The following is a 15,311-nucleotide window of genomic DNA, read 5'->3' as shown; positions in this document are numbered from 1 at the left end:
ATCCCCCGTCATACTGGTTACTTAATCATTCCACCACATAAAAACGTCAATACTCTTTTCATGCAAATCACTAATAGGACTTCGAACCGTTGTGTCCTTTATATTGCTGAGCTGTAAAACGCGACCTCATCGTCAACGAGTCGATCTGTGTTTTACTGTATTAAATGACGGATGATCTGTACCGGATATTTAAACTTCACCACAAATGGCTGATGATCTGAACAATTCTATACTGATTATTCAAACTACACAACGAATGGCTGGTTGTCTGAACAATTCTGTACTGAACCTTCTTTCTTCAAAACAAATGGCTGCTTGTTTGAACAAATCTGTACCGAATAGTTCAACTTCACCACAACTGGCTGCATGTCTGAACAATTCTGTACCGAATAGTTAAACTTCACCACAAACGGCGGGATGTCTGAACAATTCTGTACAGAATATTTAAACTTCTATACAAATGGCTATATGTCTGAACAATTCATAAAAAGACAAAAAAGATTACAACATCTACACACAAGGACAAAATATATTACAACATCTACACACAAGGACAAAATATACCATAGAGTCAACACACAAGGACAAAATATACCACAACGTCAACACACAAGGACAAAAAAAACCACAGCGTCAACAAAGAGAGACAAAATATCTAACGTTATCAACACAATCATTAAATATATTAAGGCATCAGCTCATTGGGATACAATTAATCACAGCGTCAACACAGAGAGACAAAATATCTAACGTTATCAACACAATCATTAAATATATTAACGCATCAGCTCATTAGGATACAATTAATCACAGCGTTAACACAGAGAGACAAAATATTTAACGTAATCATCACAATCATTAAATATACTAACGCATCAACTCATTAGGATACAATTAATCACCGCGTCAACACAGAGAGACAAAATATCTAACGTTATAAACACAATCATTAAATATATTAACGCATCAGCTCATTAGGATACAATTAATCACAGCGTCAACACAGAGAGACAAAATATATAACGTTATCAACACAATCATTAAATATATTAACGCATCAGCTCATTGGGATACAATTAATCACAGACTCAACACAGAGAGACAAAATATCTAACGTTATCAACACAATCATTAAATATATTAACGCATCAGCTCATTAGGATACAATTAATCACAGCGTTAACACAGAAAGACAAAATATTTAACGTAATCATCACAATCATTAAATATACTAACACATCAACTCATTAGGATACAATTAATCACAGCGTCAACACTGAGGGACAAAATATCTAACGTAACCATCACAATCATTAAATATACTAACGAATCAACTCATTAGGATACAATTAATCACAGCGTCAACACAGAGGGACAAAATATCTAACGTAATCATCACAATCATTAAATATACTAACGAATCAACTCATTAGGATACGCTTACCCCCAGCGTCCACACAGAGGGACAAACTATTGTAATTATCACAATCATTAAATATATTAACGCATCAGCTCATTGGGATACAATTAATCACAGCGTTAACACAGACAGACAAAATATTTAACGTAATCATCACAATCATTAACTATACTACCGCATCAACTCATTAGGATAAAATTAATCACAGCGTTAACACAGACAGACAAAATATTTAACGTAATCATCACAATCATTAAATATACTAACGCATCAACTCATTAGGATACACTTAACCCCAGCGTCCACACAGAGGGACAAACTATTGTAATTATCACAATCATTAAATATACTAACGCATCAAGGCAGGGGGTAAAATAAACCTCAGCTTGTGAATAGAAGAGACATACAATTGTAGTTTATAGATATCAGGGACCCATACAAAACTCGGAGGCGACTCCAGCTTCGCTCAGAAGGAAACACATTTCCGGCACCACATATGCTCACCGTGTTGGAGTTTTACGTCAAGTGTAGATGTGGATAAGTCATAGAACAAATGTCCCCTTGTTACAGCCAAACAACGCTGGTTGCAGTTTTACACTGCAAAACAATATATCTTTGTTCTATTTGATTCGGCAATCAGCTACTTTACATTTGTAAACTACTGTTAAAACAGAAGGGAAAGTGCATAAAACCCTGATTTTTTTATTTGCAAAATTATAGGATTGGTGGTTATTGGAGATTAATTAGTAGCGTGTGTAATTTTATGAACTGTGCCACTATTGAAAAGAAATTTCTGTGAGTATTGAAGCCTCTTATACATTCCGTACACCCTCCGAGAACGTGCCTGCATCAATAACTACACTAGCACCCCCTATCGGACAATGACGGGGCTACACTGCTAATGAGCGGCACCAGGCGGTAGCGTGGGTATGCGCTGGGGTATATAAGATATCATTAGATGACGCGAGTGACAAGGATACTTTGGTGCACAGTACAAGAGGACATGCTATAACCAGATCGAAATACCATCAGCCACTCACCACCGAAAAAGTAAGTTGAAAATCAAATATTGTAACTTTGGGATAATATTTGTTTTGCATCACATTCGTTTCATAGGGACGACGAGGGAGAAATGTATCTTTAAGTAACCCAATGGTTACAGGTCACAAGAATCAGTAGGACACATCAATATACTTTGCAGTTTTGTTTTTCATGTTAGATAAAATCTTATAATCAGCATAATCAAACGACTAGGGTGTTAACGGTCATTTTTGGCCTAATCTGAGATCGTGAATTAGTTGTTATATTCGTAATCTGGAGTAAACGAAGTATGCAAATAAGAAATTTCAAATTCATTTCACAATTGGTTTAGGAGATATGGCATTACAAAGAGAGACAGAAATCCGCATTTTCACGAGAAATTGCGTGAATATCATCTGTTATGCGCTATTTGGTCGAAAATAGGCCATTTTGAAGGAAATTAACTTAACACTGCAATTTTTGAAAGCCCCCACATGAAACAAACATCGTCATACCAGTGTTCATTCGCAGAAAGGAATTTTTGTTTGTCACATGCGGAGACTTTCATTTCTGCATGCTTACTGTCAAAAACACAATATTTTGGCTATTTCTGCATAGCAACGAAATTTCATTGCTATGGTAAGGCTCTACACATGCGCATTGGAAAACATCTGCCCAATGAAAATAGTCCAAATTAACCAATATAATGTTTATAACAGAAATTGGTAATTAAATTCAAGTCCTTTAGTTCCATAGACAGTCCAGTAGTTAGTTGATATACTTCACATTGCCAGTTCAAATCTCATCAAATACACCAAATTACTAACTGCCAAACGGTACTTAATACGTCAATAGGTCAGTGCTCCTGTCGCCTCCGTTAGGAAATTTGACCTTGCCGAGTCTGTCATCTGTCATAATGTTTCTAAATCAAGTGATATTGACGAACATTTGACGGCGAAAGCAAAACAATCATGATTATAGTAGATCGAAAATGGAGCCATTAGCAAGACTTGTCAATCTGAAACACTATTTGTAGAAACAATAATTATTTTAATCAAATGACACGACTGTAATGACGTCACACGGCGCGATGATACATTGACAAGCAGTACGCAGACTCAGTATACCATTGTGTATTACAACCTTTCGTCAGTACATGAAGCCTTGGTCTTCCAGCATCGTTTTGACAATTGATCTGGCGGCGTATGTTCAAGTGTGTACTAAGTATTACCATGTAACTGAACATTTATCATACAATAAACACGGATATATTACCGGACAATATATTGACTTGTTTAAACAGACAATCGGCCTTCCTAATAATGTCTAATCCAATCAGTAAGCCTGTTGCTACACTACAATGTCACATTACTGTAGCTTAATTAACAGGAGAGCGCTTCAGCAAAACTCACGTCTTTCCACTTATTCGCGAACACAGCCAATATTAGGAATATTGTACGAAGTGTGAACTTCCTACCATTTTTACCTGGTGGGCGAATCCTAGACGTTACCTTCGTTAGGGACAGGTAAACAGACCTAACCGACCTTAGGGGAACCAGCTCACTCGCGGTGCATTTGGTTCAGCATTACAACTTACTAGTGTGAGAGAGAAAGGATCCATCAATACTGTCTGATTCAGACATAGAAATATTAACTCTCGAGAATTGAACGTTTAGCGCTCGACAAATCCTCTTGTAATACTTCCAAAAAAACCAAACAGTGATTATCTGTAATTATCTGTGATTATCTGCAAAATTTCATCAGCGAACTATCCCCAACTTGGTGAAGATTAACTCCACTCTCGCTGTCAAAGATCGTTTACTAGACCCTTATATGTACACGTTGAAGGGGGCCGATTATATAAGATGAAGATATGTCCTTTTAGAAAAGAGAGAAATGAAGAATATGGGGAGTTTAAAGATCGCCATCAGGATCTCTTTGCGAAATCTGTTGATTACTTGTGGAATGAGACTGTTGATGATTTGTGTGAGGTTCCTTTGTGTGGTCACTGGTTCTGTGGTCACTGGTTCTGTGGTCACTCTGTGGTCACTGGTTCTGTGATCACTGGTGCTGTGGTCACTCTGTGGTCACTGGTTCTGTGGTCACTGGTGCTGTGGTCACTTTGTGGTCAGTGGTTCTGTGGTCACTTCTACGGTTCTCACTGGAAAGCATGACCTTGATTTGATTAGACATAGATAAGCATGCGTGCGTCGCATGTGTCTAAAAGTGAAAAGTGGTTGTTGCCAACGTCATAACAACTTAATATTAAAAAAACAACTGCCGTTTTTATCGACATTGACGTCAAATTAAATTATCAGGTAATATAGAAATAGATACAACACTGCTTGAAGCTGTCCAAACATAGTAACAAACAGTGGTACAAGCATATCCATAGACATTAGAACACAAACAAACACATATAAACAAGTTGGTATTATCAAATTAGGGGAAACAACTATTAATACCCATTTTTATTATAATTGAATCTAATGGTTTAAATTCTAACCTTTTATTTTGATACCGAAAAGGCATATAAAATATATATATATATATGATAAAAAGGGATTAAATGTCCATGTGAAGGAAGTAAATATAGAAAAAATAAGATTAACGACCGACTCAAAAACTAGCTGCTTTCACCCTTCACAGGGCTCTTCAGGTTAAACCTTAAATATATATATATATACATACATATTATGAAGAGAAAAGAAACATAATTTGTTGATGGAGCTGCATGTATAAACATTTGATGGGATTAAATTACCGCACCCAACAGATACAGGCCAAAAAGTCCATTGTATCACACAAGGCCATCCACTGATGAGTTTGGAAATTCGATCCCCCCAAATAGTTTAATTTATGAATATTAAACACAGGTTAGATATATAATTAAAATGTTGTAAAGCTTTATATTCTTATTTATGTAGTTGTTTCCCAATATTTTTTAATAAAATAGTATAACTGGTCTTCAGTTGTTCTTGTGTTTAAATTTGGAATAGGTGTTATTAACTTTTTTGAACTGATAGACGGAACGAATATTTTGAAGGTATGAAGCGATATTATTTATTTCATTAAAAAAATGAAGAGAAAAGAAACATAATTTGTTGATGGAGCTGCATGTATAAACATTTGATGGGATTAAATTACCGCACCCAACAGATACAGGCCAAAATGTCCATTGTATCACACAAGGCCATCCACTGATGAGTTTGGAAATTCGATCCCACCAAATAGTTTAATTTATGGATATTAAACACAGGTTAGATATATAATTAAAATGCTGTAAAGCTTTATATTCTTATTTATGTAGTTGTTTCCCAATATTTTTTAATAAAATAGTATAACTGGTCTTCAGTTGTTCTTGTGTTTGAATTTGGAATAGGTGTTATTAACTTTTTTGAACTGATAGGCGGAACGAATATTTTGAAGGTATGAAGCGATATTATTTATTTCATTAAACATGGTTGGAAAAAAGCTATTAGAATAGTTAACAGTTCGACAAAGAGGAGGATCAAATATTCTAACTGATCTAAGGGGATATATAGCTAGTGTAGGATCATGAAAATGTAACTTTCATCGTAACCAACATTAACAACTATAGCTTAGGGATAGTGACGTGAATAAATAACAGGGGAAGTTAGAAATGAGTTGGGGAAAATCAGTACATTGTGGTCAAGACAAATCCTTCTGTCGCGGCATCGTCAATACACTTTATGGTCGATTTTCAGACTATTTCAAGAAAGGTGTATATATGCATATAAGTAAGATCGTTCATAAACAAGCTGCATTATAATGCTAATATAAAATATTCTATATGATAATCATGTGGATGTTTTTTCCCTACGCAGACAGTCGTTGTGAAAGACTGTACATATTCCATACGCTGTTACTGATCAATTGTTCGTCAAATCCCGTGCCTTAATATGCCGTTCTCCTGTTCATTCTTTTCCTCCTGGTATATCCGATTCCACTAGACTGTTTGCATCGGGAAAGACCATCCACATGACTTATTTTACATATGATATATGTTATTATAAGACTATAAAAGTCATTGATTAAGAATCTTATTTAAAGACGTCATAAGATAATAAATCAGAAATCAATTGATTTATTATTATGTTAGCAACTCAGCTATTTCTTTTTACATATGATCGCACAAAACACTTCCATGTTTGCATCCCCACACATACCGTAAATACAAACATACATACATACACACATACGTACATAAGTACGTACCAACCGACTTACATACATACACATTATATTTACTTGCGCACATGCGTGTGCATGCATAGTTATGCGACCACGTACTGAAAGCATGCACTCCTACACACACACGCTCACACACGCATGCATGCATACATACATGCATGCATACATGCATGCGTGCGTACATACATACATGCATGTGTACACACATACATGCATGCGTACATACATACATAGATGCGTACACACATACATTCATGCGTACATACATACATAGATGCATGCGTACATACATACATAGATGCATGCATACATACATACATAGATGCATGCATACATACATAGATGCATGCGTACATCTATAGATGCATACATACATACATTGTTTGCGTACACACATACATACACACATTGTTTGCGTACACACATACATACATGCATTGTTTGAGCTACTCAGAATCCAAAACTATGTGAAACAGCATGTATACATTAATAACAATATCATCATAAGTTTCTATCACCCTAATGTTGTTGGAATCGCTTTGACTTGAGGATGTTATCCTGAACAGCGAGGAAAATTAGTTTGTTTTCTTCTAAAGATAACGATTCATCGCCATATAATAATAATCTGACAGTTATTTGATACTGAAGGGTTTCAATGTGTAGTTGTCAATGTATAAGGTACAATCTAGCAGGTAATGAGAAGTGTGTTCGATGCTACTGCATGCGCATAGAGGGGATCTAACAATGTTTGTTCATTAAAGGAGCTGCTTGACATGCGTAGTCTAGCACGTTAACTGGATAGAGTTCCAGCTAGGGCAAGAAAAATCTTTCATTCAGATTAGAATGACATCAGAATGTCTTGTACTATTATGGCTATGTATTCCACAGACTGATTGTGGTACAAGACGGTTGAGGTATTCGGGGTATTTTATTGGAACATTTTGTGGAAAACAATTAGTTTGACGCTGTTTGGTGTGCTTCAATTGTGAACCATTTTCCTTTTTTATTTTTATGTTAACTGTATGGCATGTCAGTACAAATGTGAATACTGATATGAAAATCTCGAAATTTGAAAAACTTCCTCTGGAACGAAAAATTGTATTGATCATTAATACATCAGAAAACAATAGGCGAAATAGACAAACTAATAATATTAGCAAACATGGTTAGAATGACTTAAACGTGGGCTATTTGAACAACGAAGGGTAATACCTTAGTGCTTACCGCCAAACAGGTTCAAAGGAGAAGTGTAGCACATTTCCACTAATTATAATGGAGTCCTTACATAATACAGTTCGTGTATAGGCTTAGCGGTTAAGTTTTGTATTAACATCTGTGAGTTAAATGTATTGCATAGATAGCCACGTTGTAATACACGTATATCTAGCGATATTAAGTGAAAAGTTCCGTTATCAAAAAGATTGTAGATAAAAATACAGTTTATTGAAAAAAGTCGGCCTTAATGATCGGCCTACAGAGAAAAGTGTAAAATATTTCTTTTAAATATTTTCTAAAATATCACAGGCCAAAACAAAGTTGGTCAAAAAGTGTAAAACAACCTGGTGGTGATTCCTTAGACTGGCTTCAGGCCCTTAATTTTTTATGAAAAAATTCTCAACTACATTTTACTACTAGCTTATATTATCTCCCTCTAGTTTAGAATTTAATCAGACATACAAGAGATCAAAAAAGTTTGAGTTACATTTTTGTCTTAATAATTCAATATTCTAAAGACGGGGGCCATTCTAGTGTTTCCTGGACTCTTTGATATTTTTCTTACTTTTCAAAATTGTTTAAACTAAATATTTACCTTTTCTAGGATTATATACAAATACTCATATATTTACTTACAGTTTCCAAAACATAATTTGAAAATTTGACTTAATGTTTGAATGAACTGATAAAGTAATATTCAATTTGATCTAAATGTGTATGACAAAATATCAATACTTATGATAATAAGTGAGAAGTTTATATTTCGAAATGAATGATAGTTTCGTAGAGGTTGATACGTAAGAATTCCTTTATCATCATTTATGTCATAATATACCACTTTGGAATATAGTAATCAACACATCTTTTAAGTTCCTAAAAAGTTTTATGGTACTAAGATGGTAGTTATATGTTTGGAAAGACCAACTAGCGAAGTGGGCGATAAAATTATGTTTATACGGATTCGTGTGATGTTTCATTATCTAACCCAAGCGCTATAGGGTCAGCATCCGTGTTATTAAACATTAATGGGATATACAGAAGATTAGTTATCATGTTTCTATAACTCCTGTTAGTTAGTTTTCAAACTGCATAAAGACAGACGGTATGTGAGGTGCCTACACTGCTAAATAGCATTTTACATTCCAAACCTCTGTCAATATATGGCGTTTTTCGGGTGATATACATTGCTCATTATTTCTTGCAGAGGGGAATGAACTCTCTACCGTACGTAACAGTTTCCATGCTTCTCCTGCTCAGCCACTGCGACCTTGGTCATGCCCAGTGGGCACAGACGTTTGGATGGGGAGGCGCAGGTAACGGTAAAAGGAGTGGAATTACTGACCCGACTACATGCAATATGGACTTACAATTAGTGAAACTCATGTCGACGTTAATACAGGTACGTAAATACAAGAACGTTATACGAGAAAGTAAAAATAGGTTTCCTTAATACGCTCATACAGATATCCCATATGGTCAAGTCGGTATGAAATGTGTCTCATAAGCATATTTCATGAAGCGCATGTCACGCTTTGTTGTAAATATGAATTAAAGCCATGCGACTTATATCGGCATGCCAATACATTCTAAAACAAAAGTATGTCATTAACAAAACTTACTGTACATTAGAATACCAATATTGTCCGAATAGCCCATACATTTGAAACAAATGATAAAATATGTTAATAACATTATGACAAGCGTCATTTTCATCTGAATTGACGTCATAATTAGGATCAAGTGAGAAGGGCCCCCTTGATTTCTTGATTTTCTTCTGCTCAAATAAATAAATTATATAATCCATCAATTTCTTGTCATGACTATTCATGTGCTATTGGTTAAGGTGATCTATAATGTACATAGGCTTTTTGATGTTGGGTACGACTGGTCAAGTAATTCTACATTTGTATAGGGTTTGTAACACTGACTACCATTGACTATCATTATTTTCATATATCCATGGGCTTTGTAACGCTAGATACTATTAGTTAATGGTGTTGTAATGAGAAGTACCAGGTATTTATGTTAATCATATTTAGATGGTGTGACCTGAGTAAATTCTTGTTTATTTTCATATTTGTACAGATAGATACTGTATAACACGTGTTTTTTTTCCTTCGTGGTTTGAAGCTATTTAGATCGTATACAAACTTTCGTGGATATCTTACATTCAAACTCGTTGTATTTATTTTCGTGGTTCAATAGCAACCACGAAAACCACGAATGTTTACACACCACGAGCATTTCATCTTATACAGTATATGATTTATCACACATATGCACACTTTTGATAACTATATACAATATGTGACAACAGTATTCATTTTAGTCCAGTCAATTAACGGTTCAACATCAAATTTATTGCAACATAAGATATATTTTTCACAATTATATGCATCTGTATCATAAAGGACAAAGGTTAAAAATCAACTTTTTTATCCTCTATTTAAAGAATTGCCAGATCAGCTAAAGCCTAATATCATTTGCCAAAAACTGTATCGAAATCAATGTTATGAAAATATTATAAACTAACAATGTGACTGAATAGCATGTATAAGTTCAAGATATTCGCTTAAATAACTTTGTTTTCCCTAAAATATTTTATTAAGTATGACTTCTTCAATTTCGGCTTGCAGAGGTGATTGAGATTTTTTTCCACAATAATTTGGTCAATACATATTGTTCATCAGTATGTTTTGCAATGAATTGGATATTTCCCATTCTTAATGTAAGACAGAAAGTATATATTACACTTCAATGTTAGTGAAATAAATAGTTTTGATTACTTTCTTGGTTCCAAAAACATAACAAAAAACGTGAAAACATTTTCCCCTTAGACGTGTTTTTCTACTATATTCACCTTCTGTTGCATCTAGTCTTATATTTGGGATATATTTTAGTAAAAAGGTTTAAATATTTGGAAATCATGACTTTAATTATACCCTATTTTTAGTAATAAGGATATTTCGATAAAACAGAATACATATATTTGTACTACTGTAGTACAACTATATTACTCAACCGATACTGATTCATGTATAAAAGATAAGGAGTACTCGCGCTCATCACACTGCTTTTTAGCATATAAAAATGGTAATAACCTGTTTATTTTCTGACACAGAATTACTTCCTTTATATTCATGGCAATAGTTTCCCCGGTCGGAAACAAAAACAAACATTTCGCATTTCCAAGGTAACACATATGGTTTTTCGATTTATCATGTTTATCCAACTTTATTAAATTTTCAAATCGTACAAGACGCTCGGTAACAACGTGTCTCTTTTGAAAATGAATAAAGTCGAGTATGATAAACACAACTAACAACCAGGGCTCCTTAGGAAACCCTTAAAGTCACTGTACTGTTCAATAAGTATATATAGAGCGTATAGATTTCTAAACGTACTATTATTTACATTAATGTTATTCATGTGTATTTTAAAAGCTGTAAGTAAGCACGGATGTATTTCACATCCTTTCATAACACCAAAACATGTCTCAATGGAAATAACAGGATATATTAATCTTGTTCTAAACAGTGAGGGATTTGTATACGAAACGCAATAACAGGAAACAAAAACACACATAAACACCAGGAAAGGAACGATCTTAAGAACTCCTAACAACAAAAAATATACCAAATTGTACTTATCTAGAGCAATCGATGTCTGAAGTTTTCTGAACAATATGTAGAATACATTGATAATGGAAATATGTCTTTAAACCGTTTATAACGTTGTAAATTTGTTATTTATGGCTACAACAAACATTTTATACATAAACTAGTATTTTATGTAAACTTGGCTGAATAATTCCCGGCAGATTAAAACACTTGGTTGATTAAATAAGAAGAAATTCGAAAACAGAAAGCACCTGTATCTTTAAGATTAGTCGACACCTTAAACGTAATAACATTTATCAATGACATTAGCATTGCCAACGCAGCTTGATGCATTGTTTTAGTTACAATTACCTACCCTTGTATGTATTTTATATATATTGATAACATTGTTTTAGTTACAATTACCTACCCTTGTAGGTATTATGTAGATGTTGATAACATTGTTTTACTTACAATTACTTACCCTTGTAGGTATTTCATAGATGTTGATTACATTGTTTTACTTACAATTACCTACCCTTGTAGGTATTTCATAGATGTTGATAACATTGTTTTAGTTACAATTACCTACCCTTGTAGGTATTTTATAGATGTTGATAACATTGTTTTACTAACAATTACCTACCCTTGTAGGTATTTCATAGATGTTGATAACATTGTTTATTTGTGTTTAGAATTTTGTTTAGAGTTTTAACGGTAATTGCTTTTATAACAGCGTATTAGTTGATCAAACCTAATTTTAAAAGTTCAAAAGCGTCACCGCACAGGAATGAAATTAGATCTTAAATTCCTTACGAAAAAGCAAACACAGCAAACAACAATGCATCCAAAGAAATAAACTATATTAAAATCCCTTCTAAAGAAAGACAGACAAAAGCGTCCTAATTAATTATTTCTATCTGGCTGTTCATTTTTATTATGTATGTTACCGGGTTACGAACAAAGGTCATGAGATAACGACATCATCATTTCTATATGAGATCAATAAAGTTTTAGTAGTTAAAATGCATTTGTATTATATTAAATTTGAACCACAAAGACGTGGGTACTGTAACTGTCGGTTGTGAGATCGAGTCTCCGATTCTTTTGTTGTCCTTAAGTGGTAAAACGTTAGTTTACGACTCCTAAGATCATCGGTTACCACATGGTTTCTTATGTTTGACGTCAGACATCGTGACAGTCACCACATGTGGTGTACGAACCTCTGTTCGATCGAATACGAGCTCCCTTTTTGTTTTGCTGTCTCCCCTGTCCACCTTTCTTTCTTCTGTTTTGCCTTTGGAAGTAGCTTTAAATCATAGATGTTATCCTCTCTTGTCATTTCCATACACACGTATATATAATTTAAATCAATTCTACGACTAAACGTTCAACTGAAATCAGCACGATAGCAACCCCTTAACATAAGGATGTTGTAAAAAGGCAACGTCTTGCATTAAAACTTCACAATCAGTGTCGGTAAATAACGTCTATTATTTGATATTACTATGCCATATGTATATGAATAGCGTATACAAGTAAGCTGTAAACAGATATTACTATTATGTTGCTTTCATTCACATTTTTGTTACATAATTTTCCAAAATAGGGGGTTGCTAATGAAATGTAATGGTCAAGCAGTGAATAAAAGCAAATGTGTTCTACACTTTTTTCAAAACACGAAAACATGACATTTGTGTCTTATTCATCAATGACAATAAAATGGCTAACGCTGGTGGAGGCGGTAACACTAGAGGTATTGTTTGTAACAGAATTATTTATTTTTGTGAAGTTTTGAGTCGAAAACATGATCGTCTATCTATTTAGGGTTTGAATTGTTATTGCACAAATATTATCCCTAATGACATGATCTTTGTCGATCAAAACAGAAAAAAAACATCTACAGTGTCAACGCACATGAACGAAATTGGACACAAAGAATCCCTATATAGACACCCTACCAAAGGTGAGGAATAATCGTATTCATCACAATTATCAATAGCTTTCTTTGTAATCTATCATTTATGGCACATGTTTACGAAAGAAAGTCATCATGTAACGTTATCACAATTTCTCTATGAGACAAATACAGCTATCATATTGTGTAGATGTTATATACAAACATGTCTCCACTTTGATTATTTATTTGAATTAGTCATTCCTTTTGACATGTTTTGAAGTCTCATCAATTCCTTTTGTTGCCTTCTGTGTTAATTTTCGAGTAGATTTTATACTCATATGCGGTCGTATGACTTTTAATTTTCTATTAATTTGCTCGTTAAAAAATAAAAATGTCGACTTCCGTTTCGTTTTGCTGTCTCCTCATCAGTCCCTCTTATCGTGTTTACTATTGCTTTTGGTCACGTGTTTGATCTCATGTATTGTCGTGTGACATTTGATTTTTTCTATTTTTATTTGATAATTCACAAGTGTGATGCACACACCGCTCCATCTTCTGTTGCGCTGGGTTTCGTCTCCTCTGATGCAGTTAATCTTATATACTTGATATAAAGTTTCGATTTGATGTCGGTGTTGTACTATTATATTTCTATACAGATATGATATTTGGGGTTTAAAACAATTACTTATAAATACATACTTTCCTTTACTAATTCGCCCCTGAAGTTTCATAATGAACTATTCCAACTCTTGAATTGGAATAGTTGAAAAGAGTCTTTAGGCGTGAAAGAGTCAAAGAACGAAACGAATACGATGACCCAAATATCTGTATTTCAGCAATGCTAATAGTGGTGAAGTCTACCTAACTGTGTCCAAGTGTTGAGGTTTACTTAACTGTGTCATAGTGCTGAGGTCTACCTTACTGTGTCTTAGTGCTAAGGTTTACTTAACTGTGTCATAGTGCTTAGGTTTACCTAACTGTGTCTTAGTGCTAAGGTTTACTTAACTCTGTCATATTGCTTAGGTTTACCTAAATGTGTCATAATGCTTAATTTTATCTCACTGTGCCATAGTGTTAAAATTTATCTCACTGTAAATAGTGCTAAAATTTATCTCATTGTCCCATAGTGTTAAAATTTATCTCACTGTGAAATAGTGCTAAAATTTATCTCACTGTGTCAAATTGCTGAAGTTTATTTAACTGTGGCATAGTGCCTAGGTTTAACTAACTGTGTCATAGTGCTGAGGTTAACCTAACTGTGTCATAGAGCTGAGGTTAACCTAACTGTGTCATAGAGCTGAGGTTAGCCTAACTGTGGAAAAGGCTTGCTGAGTTTAATAATAAAAAAAAGTGCTGAGTTTTACCGTATTGATCTATGAGTTTTATGTCATGGTTTTGAAATTGATATTACCGCGTCAAAGTGCTGAGATTTACGTTACTGTGTTTGATATATTTGAGTTTTACAGTACCGTGTCCAATAGAGTTGAAGTTTACGGTACCGTGTCCAATATAGATGAGGTTTACGGTACTGTGTCCAATATAGTTGAGGTTTACAGTACTTTGTCAAATTTAGTTTAGGTTTCCAGTACCGTGTCCAATATATTTGAGGTTTACAGTACCGTGTCCAATATAGTTGAGGTTTACAGTACTGTGTCCATTATAATTGATGTTTACAGTAACGTGTCCAATATATTTGAGGTTTACAGTACTGTGTCCAATACAGATGAAGTTTACAGTACCGTGTCCAATATAGTTGAGGTTTACGGTACTGTGTCCAATATAGTTGAGGTTTACAGTACTTTGTCCAATTTAGTTGAGGTTTACAGTACCGTGTCCAATATATTTGAGGTTTACAGTACCGTGTCCAATATAGTTGAGGTTTACAGTACTGTGTCCAATATAGTTCAGGTTTACAGTACTTTTTCCAATATAGTTGATGTTA

The 15,311-nt window shown here is 34.1% G+C and overlaps 1 long non-coding RNA gene across 1 annotated transcript; it reads left to right on the top strand.

Annotated features, from left to right (window-relative positions):
• The first annotated feature begins 2,314 nt into the window (after positions 1–2,314).
• Positions 2,315–9,269, top strand: LOC110457314. The gene is made up of 2 exons (XR_002463685.1): positions 2,315–2,470; positions 9,075–9,269. It is a non-coding gene; the product is annotated as an uncharacterized LOC110457314 (long non-coding RNA).
• Positions 9,270–15,311: the final 6,042 nt, after the last annotated feature.

The sequence above is a fragment of the Mizuhopecten yessoensis genome, unplaced genomic scaffold (assembly GCF_002113885.1).
Source record: "Mizuhopecten yessoensis strain PY_sf001 unplaced genomic scaffold, ASM211388v2 scaffold9101, whole genome shotgun sequence".
NCBI classification, from domain to species: domain Eukaryota; kingdom Metazoa; phylum Mollusca; class Bivalvia; order Pectinida; family Pectinidae; genus Mizuhopecten; species Mizuhopecten yessoensis.
The sequence above is the reverse complement of the archived record's forward strand: the minus strand, read 5'-3'. Positions and strand labels throughout refer to the sequence as shown.